Source organism: Lactuca sativa, chromosome 5, assembly GCF_002870075.4.
Source record: "Lactuca sativa cultivar Salinas chromosome 5, Lsat_Salinas_v11, whole genome shotgun sequence".
Classification (NCBI taxonomy): domain Eukaryota; kingdom Viridiplantae; phylum Streptophyta; class Magnoliopsida; order Asterales; family Asteraceae; genus Lactuca; species Lactuca sativa.
Window position 1 is genome coordinate 257,738,429 of NC_056627.2, and position 14,378 is coordinate 257,752,806.

General features: G+C 37.1%; 1 pseudogene; it reads right to left on the reverse strand.

The window, feature by feature from the left end:
* LOC111887005 (nucleobase-ascorbate transporter 4-like) overlaps positions 1-10,167 on the reverse strand; it is a 39,173-nt pseudogene extending 29,006 nt beyond the window's left edge.
* Positions 10,168-14,378: the final 4,211 nt, after the last annotated feature.

Genomic DNA, 14,378 nt, shown 5'->3' on the forward strand with positions numbered 1-14,378 from the left:
TGCGAGTTGATCTTTTGTATCTTTGGCTTTTAGTCAGCATATCAGTGTTAGTCGTGAGGCATTGAGTCGGCCTCTGAGAGTTTCCATAGCTGATGAGAGGGTGATATATGCCACGGAGGTTCTCCGAGGTTGCGTAGTTGAGATTTTCGGTGTTGAGTTCCCGATTGATCTGGTTTCTATTGCTATGGGTGATGTCTGTGTCATTGTGGGCATGGATTGGTTGAGCAGATTCGGTGCGGTTATCGACTGTGAGCGACAGCTGGTGACCATACGAGACCCTAGTGGGGGAGTTCTTTCGGTATACGGCGAGGGTACACGTTCAGGATCAGCGTTTTGTTCGGCCGCTAGAGCGAGGCAGTGTCTACGGCAGGGCTGTAAGGGTTTTGTGGCGTATGTGATGGATACGCGGGTGGATTCCAAGAGGCCGAGTTCAGTTGAGGAGGTTCCGGTGGTGCGTGAGTTCCCGGATGTATTTCCCGAGGAGTTTCCGGGTGTGCCTCCTGTGAGGCAAGTGGAGTTCAGTATCGATTTGGTTCCGAGGGCCGCGCCTATCGCCAAGGTGCCTTATCGCCTTACACCTCCAGAGATGCAAGAGTTATCCTCGCAGCTTCAGGAGCTACTGGGGAAGGGGTTTATTCGGCCGAGCAGCTCGCTGTGGGGAGCAGCTATCCTGTTCGTCAAAAAGAAGGATGGTACACACCGGATGTGTATTGATTACCGGGAGTTGAACAAGCTGACGGTCAAGAACCGTTACCCGTTGCCGAGGATCGACGATTTGTTCGATCAGTTACAGGGAGCATCTTGGTTTTCCAAGATTGATTTGAGATCTGGATATCATCAGGTGAGGGTGCGGGATGAGGACGTCCAGAAGACAGCGTTCAGAACGCGATATGGGCATTACGAGTTTGTGGTGATGCCTTTCGGGCTCACCAATGCCCCAGCAGTGTTCATGGATCTCATGAACCGAGTATGTAGACCGATGTTGGATCGGTCGGTGATTGTATTTATCGATGATATTCTGGTATATTCGAGATCTAGAGAGCAGCATGAGGAGCATTTGAGAGAGGTTCTCGGGGTTCTGAGATCGGAGAGGCTTTATGCCAAATTCTCCAAGTGTGATTTCTGGTTGCGGGAGGTCCAATTCTTAGGACATCTCGTTAATCAGAAAGGGATATTGGTCGATCCGGCCAAGGTTGAGGCGGTGATGAGTTGGGAGGTGCCGAAGTCACCCTCCGAGATCAGGAGTTTCCTAGGGCTGGCAGGGTATTATCGGAGGTTTATTAAGGATTTCTCCAAGATCGCAGTGCCACTCACCAGATTGACCCGGAAGGGTGTTACTTTTTCATGGGGCCCCGAGCAGCAGGCCTCCTTTGAGACACTTCGCCAGAGGTTGTGCGAAGCCCCGGTGTTAGCTCTCCCGGAAGGGATGGAGGACTTTGTGGTATTCTGTGATGCATCGATTTTGGGATTGGGAGCGGTGCTGATGCAGAGGGGGCATGTGATAGCGTATGCATCGAGGCAGCTGAAGCCTCATGAGACGAGATATCCCACCCATGATCTAGAGTTGGGGGCAGTGGTGTTCGGCCTCAAGATTTGGCGTCACTACTTGTATGGGGTTCGGTGTACGATATACACGGACCATAAGAGTTTGAAGTATTTGATGGATCAGCCCAACCTAAATATGCGTCAGAGAAGGTGGTTGGATGTGGTCAAGGATTATGATTGTGAGATCCTGTACCACCCAGGCAAGGCTAATGTGGTAGCCGATGCATTGAGCCGCAGGGCGGAGAGCACCCCGCTGCGGGAGGTATGTTTGAGATTGACTGTGATAGCCCCGGTATTGAACACTATTCGTGGGGCACAGGCCGAGGCTGTGCAAACTGAGATGCAGAAGAGGGAACAGGTTGTTGGTTTGGTTTCAGAGTTCGTTACCGATGGTCGGGGGCTTATGACATTTCAGGGGCGTATCTGGGTACCGTTTGTGGGAGGAACGCGTACTATTTTGATGGAGGAGGCGCATTGGTCGAAATTTTCGATCCATCCGGGGGCCACTAAGATGTATTTGGATTTGAGAAAGGAGTATTGGTGGCCCTGTATGAAGAGGGATGTTGCGTGGTTTGTTGAGAGGTGCTTGACCTGCCGTAGGGTTAAGGCCGAGCACCAGAGGCCGCATGGCAAGTTGCAGCCATTGGAGGTTCCCGAGTGGAAGTGGGAACAGATCACTATGGATTTCATCACCAAATTGCCGAGGACTGCCAGAGGAGTTGATGCAATTTGGGTGATTGTGGACAGGTTGACGAAGAGCGCTCACTTCCTTGCCATCAGTGAGAGTTCTTCAGCAGAGAAATTGACGGAGGTGTATGTGAGGGAAGTGGTATCTCGGCATGGGGTGCCGATCTCGATTGTTTCGGACCGTGATGTGCGCTTCACTTCCAGATTCTGGAAGAAATTTCATGAGGAGTTGGGTACTAGACTGCATTTTAGTACCGCATATCATCCCCAGACAGACAGTTAGAGTGAGCGGACGATTCAGACGCTTGGGGACATGCTCCGAGCATGTGTGTTGGATTTCGGGGGTAGCTGGGATGCGTACTTACCCTTGGCAGAGTTTTCCTACAACAACAGCCATCATTCGAGCATTGGTATGCCGCCTTTTGAGCTGTTGTATGGGAGGAGGTGTCGGACCCCTATTTGTTGGGGAGAGGTTGGTCAGCGGGTGATGGGCAGTACAGAGATCGTGCTTCAGACGACAGAGCAGATTCAGCAGGTCAGACAGAGGTTGTTGACCGCTTAGAGCCGACAAAAGAGTTATGCAGACAGGCGCCGGTCCGAGCTTGAGTTTCAGGTCGGCGACCTTGTACTCCTGAAGGTCTCTCCTTGGAAAGGAGTGATTCGATTCAGGAAGAGGGGCAAGTTGGGACCCCGATATATTGGTCCTTTCCGAGTGATCGCGAGGGTAGGCCGGGTAGCCTATCGTTTGGATTTGCCAGCAGAGTTGGGGCAGATTCACGACACTTTTCATGTGTCGCAGCTGAGAAAGTGTATAGCCGATGAGTCGGCAGTGGTTCCATTAGAGGATATTCAGGTGGATGCGAGCCTGAATTATGCCGAGAGACCAGTGGCCATCAGAGATCGGAAAATCAAGGTTTTGAGGAACAAGGACGTACCCCTGGTGTTGGTTCAGTGGCAGCATCGGAGGGGATCGGAGATGACCTGGGAGCCGGAGCGTGAGATGCGTGAGCAGCATCCGGAGCTATTTGCAGAGCGAGACTTCGAGGGCGAAGTCTAGTTCTAGTGGGGGAGAATTGTAACAGCCCGGATTTCCAGGTATCTTTTACGCTTATATTTTTTGAGTTTTGCGTGGAGACTCGGCGAGTTGGAGCCTAGACTCGCCGAGTATGATCGCGGATTTGGACGCAGGTTCGCGCCCGGACTCGACGAGTCCAAGGAATGGACTCGGCGAGTCCTCGCTGTTTAATGAAACCCTAATTTCCCGGTCCTAAGCCCTATTTAAAGGACCTTATGGCCTTCATTGCGGCTACCTGGATCTTGAGAGCACCAAAGCAGCTGAGGGATTCGTGTGAGTGAGAAAAGAAGCCATTGTTCACCAAATTTGTGTGTTTTTGCAAGAAAGGAAGAGGAAAGTCAAGCTAGAAGAGTTGGGGAGCTTGGATCTTCTTTCATTTCATCAGAGGAGGCTTCTTGAGGTATCATTCAGAGCTTATTTCCGTATTTTTGTTGATATGGTCAAATCTAGGGTTTCTTCATGCCTTATTTGCTTTGTATTGGAAGTGTGAGAGGTCCCTCGGGGATATGGTGCTTAGATCTGGACCTTAGTAGGTCCAGAGAGTCCCTAATGTCATGCTTTATGTCCTCCCTTTTGGGTTGGAGGCTAGGGTTGCCATTTTAGAGGTCATTTCTCCAAAAAGAGCCTTGTAGGTGTTGTATGGTAACCAAGATATGAACTTTACGTAATGAATAAGCTTAGGAGGGCCAGATCTATGAGTGGATGGTGTGGATCTGACCTCAGAAGCTAGTTTGAGTTGATGCATGGCATGGACTCGCCGAGTCTGAAGAACAGACTCGGCGAGTAGCATGAAGATTATCCTTAACCACTCAGCAAGTGGTCTTGCCGAGTTAAGGGTCGACTCAGTGAGTCAGGTAGAGTTAGAGAGGGTTGATAGTTGGACTGAGTCGAGCTGGGACTCGCCGAGTTGTTCTTCAGACTCGGCGAGTTGAGTCGTGGTGGCCCCGCGATTCATGCCAGGTGGAACCCGTCGAGTTAGGGGAGTACTCGACGTGTCAAAAGAGAATCCTAGAGAGTTGGTGAACACGTATAGACTCGCCGAGTCGCCCCAGTGCACTCGCCGAGTCCGGTCAAAGTTGACCGTTGACCAGAGTTGACTTGATAGGGGTAGTCAACCTTAGTGGTAAAAGTGTTAATTAGAGATGTATGATGTTATAGGAGGATTATAGCTCGGAGGATCGAGCACGAGTGATTACCGGGATTCGCGGGTTATCGAGATATACGAGGTGAGTCTTCTCACTATACTTTACCTTGAGTAGGTAATCAGAGTATGTGTCAGAGTATGTGTATGTTATGTGTATGCTATGTGTTGTACTGCATGATGTCTATGTGATTTATGCTGTGCATGTTTATAGAGTTGGAACCAGAAGGTTCCCAAAGTTAGAACCTGAGGGTTCACAGAGCTTGGGTGCACGGACCTATAGAGTTATAGCCTCGAGTGGCTAATATATGTTTATGTAGTATTTTGGGGAACTCACTAAGCTTTGTGCTTACAGTGTTAGTGTTGTTTGTTTCAGGTACTAGTGATGACCGTGGGAAGGCGCCGGCTTGATCTGTACACACGCATGGGATTTTTGATATACATTTGATCTTGGGATTTTGTATGATGTGAATTGGGATTTAAACTTAATGTTTTATGAAAATTAAATGAGAAATGTTTTTATAACTTGTGAAAAATTATTTTAAAATTCACGGTGTTACATATATTTTAGTAGGAGTGTTAATTGGACAGATTTACACTGTCACCACTTGTGACATTGAAGAACTTTGAAGGTTCTATTTTTTTAATATTTCAGTTTGTTCATAAGTAGAAAAAATTGTTAAAAAATCTATAAATTTTTTGGATTCATGTTTTGATTCTTGATGTTTGTATGAAATGCAGGCTACTGAGTTATATTAATGGATTCAGTCGGAAGAGTGGATTATGGGTTTGTTAATGATAAAAATCAAAGGGCAAATGAAAATTATCAAGTGCAAAGATGTAATGAAATGCAACGCTAATGAAATCGATAAAAGCAAGGCAAGTTTGTTGTTGTTCAATGAGATTTTCATTATTATTTGCTAACTATCATACTTTATAACAAATCTTTGTATAGATTAAATAAGGCAGCATCGGGAAAGGTGGCAATTCATATTTAGAATCACTGCCTTTAATGGATTCAATCATCTTATGACAGTGAATGGTGGTTAGAACTGTAGCTTCTGCTTAAAATAATTTCTTTATAATCAATAATTTTCACTTTAGGTCCCCGTGTTTAGGTGGTCTTTTTGGATTAGGTCCTAAAAGAAATCTTTTGGAGTAGTATTCCCCAATAGAGATTTTTATGATGTTTTTGGTCTTTTCTCCCATGAAAAATAGCTACTTTTCCCTTTTATCATTTACTTTAATTTTCAAATATATATATATATATATATATATATATATATATATATATATATATATATATATATATTTACAAAAATTGTCCAATTTTTTGGAATCATTTGAATGTCGTCTTTTAGTTTGCCCTTCATAAAATGAATTCAGACTTTGCGGATTGAACTTGCAGTTTTGAGTGAAACAAACAGACCAAATTCGTAAGATGACTTCAAAAAATATTAGGGTTGTCCCCTATTTGTTTTTACAGTTTTGGGTTAAAGCGCCGTCTTCTTACCGACGCCGCAACGCAGGGTCACTTTTCTAGTTACGTATTCAGTTAGAATCAAAGATGATGTCATTGTACAAAGGTAAAGTAAAGGTCAATAGATGGTCAAAACATGACATTAAAACAAGGGGTTAACAAATCAATGAATGACTCTTTAATAATTATGCTTTTAAAAAATTATAAAAAAAAAAGGAAAAAAAAGAAAGAAAGATGGAGGTTATAAGTGTCTTTAGTACAAAAGTACAAAAGAAAGATAAGATAACTATTGAAAATATAATTCTTATGAAAAATATAAAATGAATTGACAACTATTTAATATTTATCTCTATGATATTTTGAATTATTATCTATGAACATTATCCATAATATAGGAGGCTAACAAGGCTGATAATGAATGGTAAGTTGGTAATGAAAGTGGCATGACCTTGGAATTCGATGTATGTCGTGGCGTTAATACAAAGACGTTTAGAAAATACTAGGGTAAAACACATATATTATATGGGTTAATTTTTTAAAATTAAATATAAATGTCTAAATATTTAAGAACTTTGAATTTATAAAAAAATAAGAAAAATAATGAATTTTTAAAATTGTTTTCTTTTATCTTTTAAATTTAAATAAGTAAAAAAATAAACTAATGAGCTTTAATTTGAGAATTTTGAAAGAAGAAGGTAAGTCGATTAATTAAATCTATATTCATTTATTACTATATTTATTGTAATTATTACATTAAACTATTATGTAGAATTTATTAAAATAGAAAAACTCATAAAATGACATGTAAAAAAAATTAATTCAAAATAACTACAAAATGACATTTGGCAAATTGTATGAGAGTGTGACATGTAGCAACAAAAAACTTTCATTTATTAGAGTAGATAAATACTTTTGAAATAAATATATTTAACACTCTTTTTTTAATTATTTTAAATAAGAAAATAGAAAAGGTTAGTTACTTTTTATTCACTTAACTCTATAATTATTTATTTATGAAATTAGGGTTTATGTTTTTTAGAAGGATAGATCACTTCAAATTAGAAATTAAGTTTTATGTTTGTTAGTTGTTAAAATGCTTTTTTAAGAAAAAGTTTAATATTATTTACTTTGATATTGATATTGTCTTTTTAGTAAGTTATAAATTATAGAGGGACAAACAAATTTATCTAATCTTTTTAATGTTTTTTTTAAGTTTTAAGCAAAAAATTAGAGAAATTTCGATAAGAGTCATGAATTTCAATAAGAGTCATGAATCTCCCAGGTGAAATGTAAGAAATGGCTAATGGTATGTGAATTTGACAAGTGTTTGAAAATTTGTTTTTTTGTTTTCATAGGTCAAAGAGTAAATTACACGAATGGTCCCTATGGTTTAGGGTGATTCGTGCGTTTGGTCCCTAACTTATTTTTTTAACTCGGGAGGTCCCTACTGTTTGTTTTTGTTACGCGCTTGGTCCTCGTCTTACCTAAAAAAAGACTTTTGCCATTTATTTTTTAATTTATTTAAATAAACACACCTCAACCTCACCCTCATCACCTTACCTTACCTATCCCATAAATAATAGTCTTTTTAGGTAAGATAAGGATCAAGTGCGTAACAAAAACAAATAGTAGGGACCTAGCGCGTAACAAAAGCAAATATTAGGGACCTTCCGAGTTAAAAAAAAATAAATTAGAGACCAAACACGTAAATTACCCCAAACCATAATGACCATTCGTGTAGTTTACTCTAGGTCAAATTTATAAAATAAATCCGTTTTTTGTTGTGTAAATGATTTTTTGAACATTACTAACATAAAAAGTTAAAAACCTAAAACAAAACGTTTTCGACAAATATATATATATATATATATATATATATATATATATATATATATATATATATATATATATATATATATATATCGGGTTAGGTTCATTTGAGACCACGTATATTTTGTGAGACCGTGAGACGCATTTTTTTATTTTTTTTTTAATTTTTTTTAGTTAATTCAAGTTCCGAAAATAATATTTAAAAAAAGAATTTTTTGATTTTTCCATTTATTTTGCATTTTAAAATTATTTTTAGAATATGTACAGTGTAATATTCTATTTAGAATATTTCACGTATTTTTCAAAAAAAATGGAATTTTTTTTTATTTTTTTTAGTTAATTCAAGTTCCGAAAATAATATTTAAAAAAAGAATTTTTAGATTTTTCCATTTATTCTGCATTTTAAAATTATTTTTTAGAATATGTTAGTGTAATATTCTATTTAGAATATTTCACGTATTTTTCAAAAAAAAACGGAATTTTTTTTTAATTTTTTTATATTTTTTTTACTTAATTCAAGTTCCGAAAATAATATTTAAAAAAAAGAATTTTTGAATTTTTCCATTTATTTTGCATTTTAAAATTATTTTTAGATTTGGTCTCACGGTCTCACAAAATTAGAATGGTCTCAAATGAACCTGAACTTATATATATATATATATATATATATATATATATATATATATATATATATATATATATATATATATATATATATATATATGATTTTATAATGATTATGTGATAACCTATTAAATTTTATAAAGTTAAACATGGATAAGCATAAATATATACAATACTTGGATTCTCCAAATATAATGTTAAGAAATAGTTAGCTAAAGTATTTATCAGAAACGACTTTTGTATGAACTGGTCAAATATTTAAAAACATTTAAATAGAAAAGTAAGAATCCTGACAACGAATCTCCAAATACCAAGGAATCCAAGTATAATAGGTAGAAGTGAAGATAAGTGCTCCTTGCATTTCCCTCATTGTATGACGAAACCTCTACAAATTAAAATTAACAAGTAGTTAATTATTTATTAGTCGTTTAAATAATGTTTTAATACATGCATCCATAATAAGTTTATGAAAGAATCATTTGATACATATTGCTTAAATTTAATATACATATTAATATCAAACAAATTAAATATAAAACGTATATAAGATGTTTAATTAGTTGGGAACATTCAATAGCGGGTTCAAAGTAAAAACTATACCGATGTGATAGGCAATGTATAGCATAGGAACGACGAATCTGAATGAGCCTCCAATCACCACAGGAAGTCGTGTCCCAAACCATGTTTGTAACAATGTGTTCATTCCAGCAACAAATAACATTGTTTGTATCATATAAGCTTTCTCCACCTAATTATTAAACACGATTAATTGAAACATGATTAATTAATAAGAAATTCATTATATATTTATATTGAAAGTTTTAATTTCAAACATATATATATATATATATATATATATATATATATATATATATATATATATATATATATATATATATATATATATATATATATATATACACACTAAGATTTATGAGTTTCTTACATGACCTCCAACAATTGGAGGAACGTAGGGATGTCAAAAAGTCTCATGGGACCCCGTTCCCATAGGGGTCCCGTCCCATTTGGGGGAAATGTTTTAAAAAAATCGGGGGCGGAGGCAAGGTTAACCCCTGTTTTAATTTCGGGTGCGGAGGCGGGGATAGGCGATTCCGTCTCTAACCCCATGGGGACCCCCGCTAATAAATTACACATATATTTACATATATTAATTATATAAATATAATAAATTATAACATGATTTTGAGCTTCCAAAATTCATCAAAAAACATGTTTTTAAATTGTTAGTATAATGTTTTTAAGATGTCATAACTTTTTTATTTTTAACATGTAAAATTCTAATATAAATAATTATTTGTTGCCTAAAAAATAGCTTCTTTTAACGTGAATAACAACTTCTTTTAGCAAAAAAAGCAGTCCAAAATCAATCGGGGGCGGGGGTGGGGGTAATAAAGGGGATTCGAAGGCGGGGGCTGGGGTAGGAAGACTGAACATTTCGGGGGCGGGGACGGGGCGGGGTATGCACTCCCCGTCCCGTTTGCCCCCGTTGACATCCTTAGAGGAACAATAATGGAAGATATGAGAACAATGGTCCCGAACATCACCAGATAGTTTTGAAAAGCCAAAATAGCAGCTTCGGCTGCATTCATCAATTATAATCAAAATACAAATCACAAACTATACATATTAGATAACAATTTATGGGTATTAAATCAGGGAAAAAAACATACCCCAAGGAGGATTACTATTTATACAAAACTCCACTCCGGGAAGCTGATCCTTCACTGGATGTGGAACAAACTTATCATCTTTTGTCACAATCATTTTAAGTCAACGTTGACCTTATTTATGATCAGAGAAAAAATAATTTGGAGAGATAATGGAAGCATAATGATGGTCTTCTTTAAAGGTCCCCAAACAACTATATTGATCCTTCCTTGAGGACCCTTAAGTATTACTACAGATTCACCAACCTCTAAACGCGGTATTACACAAATTGTCATTTTATAACACAAACCAATTACCAATGCATTAAAGTTGCTTTCTCTACCCACATGGTCACCAACAATATGTTGTTTATGGATAAAATTTAAACCCATAAAGGGTCAGTGGTGATTACATCAAGTTTATCACCAAAAGAAAAATCAATAGCTCTAACAAGGAAATCAAAATTGAAAGTGAAAAGTTATGCTCCGCTCTCAATAACCCATAGCTTAGCCAATTGGTTGAGTGATCGACACTCCAAGTAATCAATGTCTTGAATTTAATTACTGCACAACCAATACCAATGGTTAATCAGTTCAATTTGCCTAAAGTACTTTAAAACTCCTTTGATTCTACCACCACCTCCCTCACCCACTGACTGTGGGTTTTTTTCGTGGCAAAAATTGAACGGACGTTCAGTCTCCATTGCTACCGACGTTTAAAGCCTTCTTTTTACCTATCGGATTAGTAGCGCCACTGGAACAAGCACGATTATCCATTCCCATTTGAGTCAATTTTAACGACATCACATTCAAGTTTAAAAAGAATAAGACATCACCCATGGTTCTAAACTCAAGTCAAACATAAGAGATTGATTTAATTTCACTTAGTGCTTAAGATTGGGAGGAAGAAGCAACGGCTGAAGGAGAAGCAATGGAGGAAACAAACAAGATCTTTCTCCCTTTCACCGTTTGGAAAAAAGATGGAACTTTCCATATCTTCAATATTTATAAACTAGAACCAGGGATATAATTGTCAATCTATGTTTATTTCTCGTTAAATAAACTGTAACAACCTGAAAGCCAGGTTAGTTTTATGACCCTTCTATTTTGGAGAATTGACAAATTAGTCCCTTAAAGATTGAAAGGTGGATTTGGTGAGTACGCTGGGCGTACTGGGGGTACGTCGCGCGTACTCGCGTGCTTATTTTGTACGCGGGTCCATCCGAGTACCCTGGGCGTACCCTGTTGGATTAGTGTCTAAGTCCATAACTATTTTGGTATGTACTTGACCCGATGATGCATGCTCCTTTTGGGTTGCCTTCACCAAAACAACTTGATTGGAGAAATAAATAAAGAGAGAGGTTATTATGATTTATTAATATGTTATAAGAATAATATATTAAAGGAGAAATCATATTTGTTTAATTAATATTGGTCAATAATTAATTAAGAATTAATTTTGTGATCAAGTGTAATTAATTAAACTAGAGGGGCTGAATTGTAATTATGTGATAGTTACAAAATAAGGTAAGGATTATCTTAAATATAGGGTGAACGAATTTAAGGTGATAATGCCTTAGAATTCGACTAGGATAAGGGTTTCTAAGACTTATCTTATGGTTGCTTGGTGGGCAAGCAACTAGATAAGGATAAGGACTAAAACCCTAATCTTTACACCTATATAAACCCCCTAAGGCTCATGAATTCGTCTAAGCCTTCCCAAGAAGTCCTAAAGACGAATTCCTACATCTCTCCTCTCTCTTTATACCTTCTCCATTTGCTCTTGGTGTTTGTAAACCATTAGAGGAGTGACACTTGTGACTCTAAGCCTTCCAAAGTCAATTCAAGGAGGAATTGGGATTGTTATTGCTACATAAAAATCAAGGTAATATCATAAACCTAATTATATGTTAATATTGATTTCCATATGCTAGAATTAGGGTTTATAGTCTTGGATTCAAAGCATGTATAATAGAGAAACCTAGATCCAAGCATTAGGGTTTGTATGAGCACATAGGATGTCTTATGACCAAAACCCATCAGTGGTATCAGAGACTTGATTGGTTTCTATTGTATTGATGCTTGATATGTTTGAAAATTTCGAATTTTGTGTTTCTGGAGGCTGGACTCGCCGAGTCCAAGGTGACTCGACAAGTCCATGCCTGACTCGGCGAGTCGGCTCGTCAGATGGAGGGTATTCTGGGATTTCTTGTTGTTTTTGCTTATGGATAGTTACCTTATCATGTTAGATCAATATTAATCCGATTATATGATATATTTGACAATATTTTTGATCTAATTGAAGATATTTATCAATTAATAAGATAATTGTTTCCTTATAAGATAATTGATTAATTATTTTTAGTAAATTGATAAATTGTTTTGTAAGAAATCATTAAATAAATCAAATATGGATAATTATGTGATTAAATGTTAATTTGAATTATTTGTTATTTGATCCTTGTTGTTATGAAAAGTTTCATATTTTGCCCTTTAGGTTTTATAGTTTAAATTTGAACCCAAAAGTTTTGTAGTTTTGAAATTTAAATAGTTGAAACCCTAATGTTTTGAAAAAAAGGTTTCAAAACTTGCCCTCAAGTTTTGGAATTTAAATTTTGATTAAATGGTTTAATTTGATGAATATTTAAATTCTAAACCCTAATGTGTTGAAATGTTTCAAAACCTGCCCTCAAGTTTTGGAATTTAAAAGTTGATTAAAAGTTTAATTAGGAATGTTAAATTCTAAAACTCTAGTATAGTTTTGTAAAAGTTCAAATCACTCCCTTATGGTTTTATTAATTAATTAAGGTGTATAATTAAAAGAGGTTTAATAAATCCATAAAAGTTTAATTAAATTAAAGGTATAATTGTTAAATTAGACCACTTAGTATTTTGAAAGTATAAAATACACCCTATACTATATATATATATATATATATATATATATATATATATATATATATATATATATATATATATATATATATATATGAGTAAAAGTCAGTCTTACCGTTAGTAGGCCTCATTCACGAAGCTGGTCTATAAGGGGTGTTTAAGGAAATTGCCTATAAAATGGCGATTGAATGAGTATCCACTCTTACCCACCGCACTCTTGACTAGTGGAGGGTCGTTAGCCGAACGGGTAGGATAGGACGAAACCTTCCATTATAAGTATAATGAATTATAAAAGTAACTAAATGTTTTTAAAATTCCCAATCTTAGTTACTTAGGCAAAAGTGAATTGATGCAATTCCATGAAATTACACTTTGTGCCCTTGCGAAGACGTTAGTGGAGCGTGTGTGGTTTACCGGCACACTAAATGGTTATAAGCAAAGGTAGCAAAGGGTGACTCAATGTTGGTCATAGTTCGGTGGAGCGTGTGTGGTTTACCGGCACATCGAATAGGTGACTGTAACATGTGAGGGCACCATGTAAATTTGCATGGTTATTCACACCCGCTTTGTGATCCTCGGCATCCCAGTCACAAACAAGTGGGGCATATCGAGATTTAAACATGCCATTGAAAGTTCAATGAATCTCAAAGGATCTAGGAGTTTTCATAGATTTAAAACTTAAATTTATTTTCGTTTTTCATGGTGGAAATTAGTGAATCGTCATTCACTTACCTTCAAATATTCTGCAATTAGGGTTACGGCATCCCTCTCCCGAGTTGTAGAATATTGTGTTGGGTCCTAGCCTTAGTATCTCATTTGGGTGATATACTAAGGACTCAATCAATCAACTAACTTGAATTCGTTTTCTCCCGTTTTGTAGATGTCAAAGTTCGACAACTATGGTCTTCCCAAATCCCGTGGAACAAGCATTCCACATGAAGATGATATTCCACGATTCGATCGAGGAACAAGAAATCATGCTTCACTTCCTCCTCCTCCTCCAATTATTCTCCCTAACCCACAAGTTCAAAGGCTTGAAAAGTTAAAGATCACTCAAGCCCTTTTGGCAAGTAAACATAAAGAAGGAAAGCCGGTGTTTGCACACGTCCTAGGGATGAAGTCACACATTGATAGATTAAGAATGTTAGGATCCGTTGTCTGTGAGGAAATGGCTGTTGATTGGGTTCTTCAGTCACTTCCTAACTCATATAGTGAGTTCGTAAGAGAGTACTATATGATGAACCGCGACGTGACCCTTATAGATCTCACATATATGCTTATTGCTGCTAAATCAGCAATGGTTTGGCGCAAAAGAAAAGCAAAGTTGATTGGTGAATCTACCTTCAAGAGCTCAATGGATGTAAACAATGGCAACGAAAGGCATGCAATGATCGAAAAGTTTGATCATAAGAGAAAGGCGATGTCTGAAGTAGT